Raw genomic sequence first — 10,993 nt, 5'->3', positions numbered from 1 at the left:
CCTCTGACAGCTCATCAAACAACATTTCCCCGAAAAAGAAACTATTCAGGACAATGGCACTTTGACGTGCATCCAAATGCCAGTGTCTGAAGTGCAAGTGATGGTGGCAAGATACAGCAGACACACAGTGGTTAGCACTGCCACTCAAGCACTACCCTGAGTCAAATCTGAAAGCAATTCCACCTGTGATTGCATAGCCTGCCCAAGAGTTACACTGTCAACCCTGTGCTTCTACTAGTTTGCCAACTGACAATAAACTACCCAATGCAGCCCCTGCAGCGTATAAGGCCATCCACAAAGTCATGTGAGCCCCTGTGTAGAGCCATTGAAATGACAAATCGGTCTTCTTTTCCACCTGGTCTTGTACTTCAGCTTCCTCTGTTCCCAAAGAGAGGTCCATCAGAAAGGACAGAATTGAATCCAGATGCCGAGACTGTGGTAGCCAAAGATCCTCCCTCAGCAAAGGAAACGACTTATACAAGAAGTGAGGCAAAGCAACCTTCTCCGCCTCCTTACAGTCCCTCAGAGCTTCCTTCTTAATTTTCAGAAGTAAAGGAAGCCCTACCCTGATGTGTAGGTGCACCTGGAGCATTCCAAGTGCCCGATGGAATTACCAATAAATGATCTCAGACCCAAATAAACAGGCAGACTCAAAGAATATGGCAACATACTACTTTATTCTCAGCTCAAATAAAGTAGGGAAACCTGGTGAGCAAACAGATCGCAGCTCACTCCCTCTCGAATACATTTCAAGTGCACAAAATCTTTATACCTTGATGTACGTCAGCTATGATGTCATCCTGCGTGGCAAACTGTAAAAACCTATCAAAAGGAGGGATTGGTTTAAGGGAAGCAATATACGTATACTTTATGTAGGTGTTAGTAACATAATTGGCAGCCCCATTTCTGATAGTCACACCTTGAAATACCTCTAATAACGTATAATATATTAATATTGATATTGATATTTTATTAGTATTGCGTTCGTACACAAGCATTTCAGAGTGTGACGAGGCAAGGGGGGAGGGAACAAGGGAGAAACAAAACAATGATGTTGCTAGGCCCAGTGACATTGAGAATGTGCAAGTGCTTCGAAGAGGGAAATGGGAAAGTGCATGGGAAGTGGGGAGAAAGTGGAAAGTGCTGAGCAAAGAAATATAAATAAATAATGAATAAATAAATAATAAAAAGCAACAAACAGTGGCAGTGCAGCCAGCAAGTGGCAGGTGCTAGTAATATAGATCATTGCAGAAGAACAGCAGCAGATTGGACCCTGAAATAATGATACATATTCTCCCAGGCCCTCATGATTGGTTGGCATTCTCTTCCAATTTTGAACATTCAGCTTGTTAGCAGCATGTAAGAAAAATGAAACCCAGGTGTGGGAAACAACGTCAGGCAACTGCCCACTTGACCAATTAGCCTAGCATCTCTCATCAGTTAGGCCCTAAGCCAAGGCTTCTTCTTTGTAGTTAACCTTGCTGTCTGTTCTCTTCCTTGGAACATTTAAGGGAGAGAAGGTACATCCCTATCTTCGTTGAAGCTTAATGAATAGGCCTTGTTTCTGGTCATGCACCACGTGTGAGGAGACCACCATTTGTCCTTCCTAACCTTCTATTTGTGTCCTATTTAATTCAATTATACTGGGTGCTATTACCCCTACTGGCCTCTGGAGACGTGGTTGCTCCGTCTTGCATATGCTTTCTGCATGTTTGATTATTCAGTACTTGGCACTTGCAAATATTCTCTCCTTTGCTTTATCTAAGAGAAATATGGTGTGCTTATGTAGCTTATCCTCTTCAACTAATCTTGTGCCTTGTAGTTACCTCTTGAAGTGGCATCCTTGATCCTGAGCCAAACAAATACCATGTATTCCTTGCACAAAGCTATTTTCCAGCACCTGTCAGCTCTGCAGCCATGGTCTCTCTCCTCGAGGCTTCTCACTTACTATTTACATAGAGTAGACATCCATCTACTCATCATAGCTGCTTTACCAGTGTTATACTTTCTACTGCTGAAAGCTTCTATATTTCTCATGTACCTTGTGTTTCTGTGAATATAAATCTACTATGTTTCTTATCTTCTCAGAGTATATGATATCTGCATACTTGAATACATGTTCACTTTGTTACTTCAGTCTCATCTTGATTCTTTAAGTATTCGCATATCGTTTCAGTGCATCCTTGTGTCTTCTCTTTATGATGTCACTTTACGCTTATCAGATTTCACGTGTAGTTCTTCTATGTCCCATGATGTATGCAGAAATCCTTCTACCACGTCAGTGTAAGGGTACATTAGATACGGTTGTCGGAGTGCATAATGTCTCTCATATCATTGTTGCAGTGTTGGGATACTACTTTGTGTCATGCACAGCGTCTTCCTGTTATTCTTCCAGTATGATGGAGGTGAGGGAGTAGGCACTAGAGATGACTTGTACATCTGCCTCTCTACACTGATGATATGTGTAAACTGTCTATTAGGTGGACAGGCACCAGATATGATTGCAGAAACTGCTAGAGCCTTTTGGAAATCCATATAGTCTGTCACCCGACTGAGCACTGCATCCAATGCCTCCTTGTCCAGATATGTACCCTTGCACATATCAGACTCACCACCATCCACTTTAGAAGAGGAGGAATGAGGAATGTCCCCCACCAGAGGATGAGGATGGAGAAAGCAGCCTTGTGGATTAACCATGGCATTGCAGCTCCACCCTCAATGACTCTGGGCATATGCAAACCAATTGCTACTCAGAAACATTAGGTGCCATCCACATCTTCTGCATGGGTTACCTGCTACTGGCAAGTCAGGAAGAGAGTAAATTGAGAGTTCTCCTCAGAAGACAAATGTTTCCTCTTAGCCACATGCTTTCCAGGACTCGTGGTGGCCCATCACAAGTGTTACAAAGGCCCTGACATTAGGACTCCATATTGACCTACTCAGTTATCTGCTGATGCTTCTTCAAGTAGGGGACTCCTGTTCAGACGGATGGCCTCATTGCTGGGAAAATGACAATATAAGAACTACTCTTTGTTGTCGAAACACTTCAAAAAACATCACAACAGCCAGAACATTGATGATTACCACTGAGGTACTTGAACCTCTTGTTCGGATGCTCAATTTGCTCTGAAGTAAACACCACCTCAGCCAGATCATTGGCTGATTCACACCCAGGTACTTGAGCCTCATGTGCAGATGTTCAATTCTCTCCGAAATCGGTTTCCACCAAGTCATCCCCCACTCCCAGTACCCTCGCCATGATTTTTGGCTGGCTGGGAGGCCTGGGGTCATCAGTCTAAGCTCCCCTGAACACTGTATGTATTGGATGCTGTACTGTGCACTTCCCATGGCCATCCCACTCGGCTCTGATCTCCCACTTCTTGCTCAAGTTCCAGACCGCTACAACAGTCAGTGGCTACTCACTCTGATGTGCCTCTTTTCCCTGCATACCTGCTGTGAGCACCCTGGCTTTGCGCTCATTCACCACGTTGTCCTGCATTTGCCACCCATCTCCACATCTTGCTGAAGGCATTGTTGTCCAGTCAAGCAGGAGGCTGAACCCCTGGTGCCGCAGACACAATTTAAAATGACCCATCTTCTACCCACACAAACACTCCCACCGACACAACGTCTCCCACCTACTCGATCACTCCCTCTATGCAGTTAAAGGGGGCAAAAAGTACAACATGAAACAATCAAATAAAATAACCAAGAAAAAAATAAAAACACTGTTTAAAAGAAATCCCAATTTGATATACCATTCTTAAAAAAAGTAGCATATTTGCAATGGAGTAGCAGACTACTTCCTCCCAAGAGTTCACTCTTGTTTTCTTTATCCATACTGGCCTCAAGAGTTCGTAGATACCAAGAAGATAAATCTACTCTGGCAACTTTCACCAAGAGCACCGTTTGAATCTGCTGGTGAAAAAAGACATCATGTCAGAAATAGCCCTTCTTGGGCCAGTTGTAGGCTTTTATAACATTTCCAGCCAACCAGTCACTCACTTCCTGAACCAAAAAATTCACTGACTCTCTCACTCAGTCTGCCAGTCTGAGGGTCACTCAATCACTTTGCCACTCATGCAGTCACACCATAACGTCACATTCAGTCAGTAACTGAACATTAGTCACACAGTCAGTCACTCCCACACAATCCCAGTCAATCAATTACACGTGCTTGGTTGGACTCAGACATGCTTACTCTGCGAGGCGCCTGCGCTGTTGCAACAGCCACTCAGCAAGGACCACCCTTAGCAGGGACACCCACTTGGCTCGGCTTATGCTAAAGAGGAGGGGGCCTCTGCACTCACCACCCAGGGTATGGTTGGGGGGTAGATGCGTCATCAAGGGGCAACGCTGGGGGAGCCACGGCCAATGAGCCCCTATATAAGGTGGCCAGCGCACTGGGCACCGTCTTTGGTCCTGCTTCCAGGTTAAAAGGTGTGCACCATGGTAAGTGTTGAAGGGAGGTGGGGGTGCTATACAATTTAAAAATAAAGGGTGAGAAGGGTCCCAGAACCAGTCCGGTGGGGTCCAGCCCAGGGAGCAAGGGTTAGAGGGGACACAGAACCAGTCCAGAAAGTCACACGAGTATGCAGCCCAGAGAGCAAGGGTGAGAGGGGACCCAGAACCAGACCAGGGAGTCACACGAGTATCCAGGCCCAGTCCAGGGAGCAAGCAAGTCTGGTGGGGTCCAGCCCAGGGAACAAGGGTGAGCGGGGTCCCAGAACCAGTCAAGGGAGCCACACAAGTATCCAGGCCCACTCCAGGGTGCAAGTGAGTCCGGTGGAGTCCAGCCCAGGGCGCAAGGGTGGGAGGGGTCCGAGTCAGGGAGTCACACAAGTATCTAGGCCCAGCCCAGGGAGCAAGCAAGTCCAGGGGGGTCCAGCCCAGGAAGCAAGGGTGATAGGGGATGCAGAACCAGTCCAGAGAGTCGTTCAAGTATCCAGGCCGAGGCCAAAGAGCAAGGGAATGCAGAACTACACTTGTGTAGAAAGGACAAGGTGTGGCTCCTTCTTCATCCGGTAGTTCCCAATTTTATTTTGGAGGGCTTTTGTGTACTCTGATGCAGAAAGTACTGGAAAGCCAATATCCCTGGCTTGAACATTGATAAAATGCAAAAAAGATTTGTATAAAAAGTTTGAGAAGAGCAAGCAAATTACTTTTTGGTTGACACATAGCTGTGAGAAATAAAGCAAAGACAATTTCACTGTACACCCTCTAATGTGCTTTCGTAATTACATTTATCTACCTTTTATAGATTCATGTCGATGAAGATCCAATGTTAACCTCCCCTTTGCTGCCATCAGTTCTTCTTTTGTGAACAGAAGATCCAGCAGCTTGTTCAGTAGGTAACGTGATGGGTTGCTAGTCTGATTTTTTGCCAGTTACGCCAATCTCCATCAACTTCACAGGGTTCGCTAACATCTACAAACCCGCAGGTCCAATCTGTTGCAAGGGGCATTTTTGTCTGTGTACACAAAAAATGAAAATTACTACATTTCTCAAAGCTCTCAATCTGGATAAAACCATGGCAATTCCTTAGAATTTAATATATATTAGTGTCACTTCCCCAGGAAGTGGCTCTCCGTTTATCGTGTTTCCCATTTCTTTGCATAATTGGTATATTGTGAAGAAATGATCAATCTCATGTTTCCCCCATGTTTCCCCATGTGCAGTGCATTGGTAAAGGAGCCATACAAGCAAAACAAATACACAGGGTTTGAAATAGAGGGGAGCTGGGGGCTATTAAGCCCGTCTTGCAGCCTTCAAGAGCCTGGTTAGCTTTACAACATGCCTACCAGGAGCTACATTTCGCTCCCAGGCCAACTAATGTCGATCATGTATACCCACGGGAATTTAACTATGTGCTTGCTTTTGTAACTATCAACAACAAAAAACTTAGGACACCACTATAAGACATTGGAAGCATAACGGGTCATAAGTAATGGACAAAGCGATATGTTTGCATGTAGGCATATAATGAATGATGGACAATAACCAGTGAATACATGAGTCACAGTATTTGAGCTACCTTTTCCCACCCTCTGACATCGTCGTCTAGAAGCCCTATGGCTTCATAAGAATGTTGGGGAGGAGGGTTTGAGATTGGGGTGGAGACACACAGAAGCCTACAACCGTTAGCATTTGGATAGAGAAAAAACATGTATTTATTACATAGGGGCGCAAACCAACTTTTGTTTCACTCTAATGGCACTTACCACTGATGCAGTTGATGGACCAGGGTTGGGATTTGGATGGGGAAAAACTGTTTGTGGCTCCCGCCCACCTCCTCTTTATCCACTGAAGGGCCAGTTCCGAGCAGTGCTCAACTGCTACCTGCTGACTGGAATGCATTGTGTCCCAATATGTTGAAATAATAGCAAAAATATTAATATTACACATTTTAATACAGTACACATTCTAATCAGGTCTTATCAGACTTTGCGCTCAAAGTGCCTGCCAGTGATTTTTCAAAGCAGTGTTCTGAGAGTTAATTACTTTATTGGAGTTGTAAACCCACTACTGGTGTGATATAAAAGTCTTAACTAGGTCTGCCTTCAGCCACTTGATTTAGAACTGGTGCGGGAAGCTTGCCGCTTCAGCCAGTATGCACGAAACAGGTTGTGAGGTGAATAATGAGTGCTATGAGCAGTGTAGTGTGGGCCAGAGCTCCAACATTGGGCTCTTCACTTTCGTCTTGCTAGTCTCAGTTGCCAAAAGTGAACCCCATGTGTCAATGCGCTCTCACCATTCCTGCCACTGCCATTGCACTCACAGTTCTTGAATCCCAACTACCTTCACGATGTACTAAAATAATTAAATGCTGCACCCATTCCCAGCAACACTAAAAGCATTGAAGCCTGTGTGTGGGTGCTAAATATTGGCTTGATTGTTTGAGCTGTTTCACTAGTTGACCAGAGATGAAAGTTCAGATTGAAAAATAAGGACACTGAAGATTGAAGATGTTGGGGTTTGTCTTAATAATTGTGGAAAAAGAGGTGCTCCCTACATACAAGCTATCCTGTAGGTCCACAAAGCAGTTCAAAGAAGCAACTGAACACGTCTGGCAGTATTAGATGAAAAAAGTAGGATATACCCTAACGCATAATCATTTTACTCAAATGTATGTTGCTTTATAATTACTTGTGCTGTTCAAGTACAACGTGCTTTGCTGATCGAACAAACAGAGTCAGAAGAATGAGAAGCGGAAGAGATTTTCTGCACTGCGGTTTGATCAATCACCTCTACCAGCTTTTCAGAGGCGCTGGGCATTCAGTGGAATGGACCTGGGCGTAAAATGGAACCATCAATGTGCAATCACATTCATTAATTTGCGCCTTGAAACACTTGTGTATATGCGCGTTATAAATGCCATATCATATCATGGGCCAACGTTCAGGCCATTTGCGCAAAAAAACTTGCAAAGACAAACCTGCTGAAAACAGACGTGCAGCATTGAATTTGCACCAGTGCTAACTTTCTGTATTCTGTCCCAAGACAGTTAAAATTGACTTAGAAATCTGAGTTTTTGGGCACAAACCACAAGCTGTACATAGCAACAGCTGTTTATAAACTTTAAGATGAGCTCACAGATTATCTTAATTTGAGCAGTAATTCAAGCATTTTCGGCTGTTTGTTACATACAGTGGAATTCTTGTGAAAATGGCATGCATTGAAAGCAGTGGGTCATTTTGCCAAGGTCGCTGTGGATTTCGCGGCAACGTTGTCTCTGATGGGCAGTATTTCATCATGCGTGGTAATTACCACTCCCAGTCGCAGAGTTCCTGCCCTTAGTCTGCGCTCACACATTCAAAACACTGCAAATGAGCGAGTACGTCCATCATTAATCACAAAAGTTAAGCGACCTCTTTAAAATGAATCTTTATTTGTTGCCACTTTACTTGGTAATTAAATGCATATTTCGCTGCTCAGATTTACTGAAGATTAAAGCTGGCGTGTTTGTCATTTAGAGCAAAACCGGTTGCGAGCAACAGTCTATTATGAACGCAGGGTGTGTGGGGGAGGCATGGCGGGATAATCGATGCTGTGAATATCTTGACATTGCGAGGAAATAATGGATCAGTAAATAATTGTAAAATACAGATTGGAAGCCATGAAGTGAATCAAGTCCTTCTTTATAACGTGCGTGTGATTTACAAGAGGGAACCCGGCATTCCTTTGTATCCAGCCTATACAGGGTCCATCGGCAGGGAAAGGAAAGCGGATTTTACTTTTCCCTGCGAATGCTGCATAGAGGACCGCGCAGAGTTAATCATTCAGCCACATAACACAACTAGTACTCAAAGGTATGAATGGAAACGTCGCTGGATTGAGAGTTGCTTGAAGGGCCAGGCTCTGAACTACACAGTCTCAGCCCGGGAAGGAAAACACTTGTGCTTTGAAATAAATGCCTGACTGAATCCTTTACTTTCGCGGAGTGCGCAGAGCGACAGATTGCATCCAGTGAGACACATGCACATAAATAAGGGTGCCCTAAAACGTGTGCACATTTACCTCTTCTATGCTATTTATACAGTTTTTCGTGCCCACGGCCACCACTGTATCTTCTTCCGCCGCCATTGCTGCTCACGCTGCCTGGTGACCCTGGTCCGTGGGAAAAAAAAGCCGAATGTGCCTGCAAAACAAGCCCAAAACAAACCAGCTCCCATCGAAATAAGCGAGCACTCACCAAAACGCTGTGGTTAGGTGTCAAAAGTTAAACATTTAACAGAATTGCATAGAACACAGAGTGTATACTTGCCAACATTCTGTGACCAAAAAGATGTAGAATTTTTAAAGTTTCAAAGATAATTAATTATTCGCATAACAATGACATTACAGGAAAATACAAAACATACATTGTTGGCACCATTGAAGCATCCTAAAATACACAACCGATCAAACAGCACAACATAGAAAGATGTTCAAATGTTGAAAATGTATAATTCTGAATGGTAAGTGAACACCAAATTCAATTACACAGAAGGTAATCACACAGAGCTGGTAGGCAACGTTTGCCACTGCTCTGTAGCAGCAGCCTGGGCAATACATATGTATTCCTGCAGGGCAAGTTGAACACCGAATGACATGGAGACCAGTGGTGGAAATGGAAACAAATTGGTGGGGGATCCCACAAGGGCCAGAGTGGGGGCAGAGTTTGGGGGGCAGTGCACGAGGAGACAGGGTTAAGGGGGCAGAGCTGGCAGTTGACCTTCGATCAAACCAAATGTCCAAAATAACACTTTAAAACGGCGCTATTTCTTTCATGCTGCTTCTTTTCCAAACTATATATCAATTCCACTTTAAACCACTTGCATCACACTGGTGATGAATTACTTCACTATGCGAATAATAGTTTTGACCAGTGTTGCTGAGTGAATAGTCTTTAAAATTGACAATTTGCATCCAATTTTATTTTTAAAAAAACTTCCTCTTGGGTACTATTCAAACACAGCGATTTCTGCCATAAGCAACATTTTCCTTCACTTGAACCCCACCCGGCACAGCTCCTGCAGATCCCCTATGAAACCATTTGGGTGGCTGCATCGTGTGTGATGTTAATAGGGGTATTTATTTATGCAATGTTTGTCGGATACCTGTATATTTATTTATTTATGCAATGTATAAATAAATAATTCGGGACCATGTATCCGACAAACATTGCATAAATAAATAAATTAGCCGTGTCGTAGCTGAGGACTGTAATTTCCTCTTGTGACCTCTTGCATGGGGTCACCAGAGGAGGTTACAGTTTGCTTGCGTGCGCTTTATTATTATTATTTTTTTTTCTTCTTCCCAGCGCATAGCAAGGGTTTGGGGCGGCTGACTCTGGCCGGATTCCGAGATCCAGCTACACATCTGGTGCCGGATCTCGGATCTGGCGAGAGCTGGCCCAATGACCAGCCCTGATGGGGACTGATACCCCCCTCAGTCTGATATACAGATGCTGTTTGATGGTGTTATGCTCTACCACTTGCCTTCACTTGTGGTTCACCTAAGTGTTGTACCGGCACCAGTGCAGGACAGGTTCACATAGCTGTCAGGTCAGTGGATTGGTCTGAGCCCAATCAAAGTAATCACCTACCAGCCCACTGTACAGACACACTGATTAATGTGTTGCATGGTTTGTCCTGGGCCTAGCCTCAAGCAGCCTGCCTGAGTCACATAAATTACCTGTCACTGTAAAATGCAGTAGGATCTGTCAAACAAATCTGTAGGCGGTAGGACTGCTTAAAAAGCAGTAGCCTACTGCCTAAATCTGTAGGGTTGGTAAGATGAGTGTATACTCAGAAAATTTAACCACAATCTCCTCAGAAACCCTTTGTTATGAGCACAGTTAAATTAAATTCTCTTTATTAGGCAAACAATGACTAAATGTAGGTCCATATTATTACCACAAAATACATTTTGTTGTGTGTCTGGAAAGCACATTTGCAAACCCCATGGAGATTAAATACAAAAGAGGTAGCAGGCGCACCTCTCTAGAATGAACATGGCATGATAACCTGTTCAGTGGTTTTTACCCCCTTCAGAGTCCGCAGCCATCACTTTATGCTCACTGTACTTTTCACAAAGGAGGAATATCCATTTGCATATCAGTCTTTGTCCCACCCACAAGGGCAGTCCAGCACCGAAATGCCTGGCAAACTCCCTTTGAACAAGAGTACCAACAGAAACTCCATACACGTGTTTCAGCCTTGTTGGGCCTCATCAGTGAGTTGGACCTGTGCCTCTCTGAGCACAGTGAGCAAGGGGTCCACGTCTGGGTTCCCCCAGATAACAAAGGTGACCAACATCAAGTTCCTTGAAAAAATACAAAAAAGAAAGCAGGCACTCCTCTCTAGAATGAACATGGCATGATAACCTGTTCAGTGGTTTTTTCTTGGAGATTGGGCTTAGATTACTCTGCCTTCTGGTACTTGTAGCTGTCCAGTGAAAATGGGGAGGAGGATGGGGTCAGGCAAATAAAATTGCTCTTTTTTCTTTTTCG

At 44.2% G+C, this 10,993-nt stretch overlaps 1 long non-coding RNA gene across 2 annotated transcripts; it reads right to left on the bottom strand.

Moving 5' to 3' along the window:
* Positions 1-658: 658 nt before the first annotated feature.
* Positions 659-8,589, bottom strand: LOC138516213 (uncharacterized). 2 transcript variants are annotated; one of them, XR_011282248.1, is made up of 4 exons: positions 8,518-8,589; positions 6,222-6,346; positions 5,252-5,470; positions 659-3,918 (listed from the first exon to the last, which is right to left on the bottom strand). It is a non-coding gene; the product is annotated as an uncharacterized lncRNA (long non-coding RNA). The 2 variants fall into 2 exon arrangements; XR_011282249.1 differs by having other exon boundaries at positions 659-3,915.
* Positions 8,590-10,993: the final 2,404 nt, after the last annotated feature.

Source organism: Ambystoma mexicanum, chromosome 6q (genome assembly GCF_040938575.1).
Source record: "Ambystoma mexicanum isolate Mex_15411 chromosome 6q, UKY_AmexF1_1, whole genome shotgun sequence".
NCBI classification, from domain to species: Eukaryota; Metazoa; Chordata; class Amphibia; order Caudata; family Ambystomatidae; genus Ambystoma; species Ambystoma mexicanum.
Note: the sequence above shows the minus strand (reverse complement) of the source record. Positions and strands in the feature narration are given on the sequence as shown.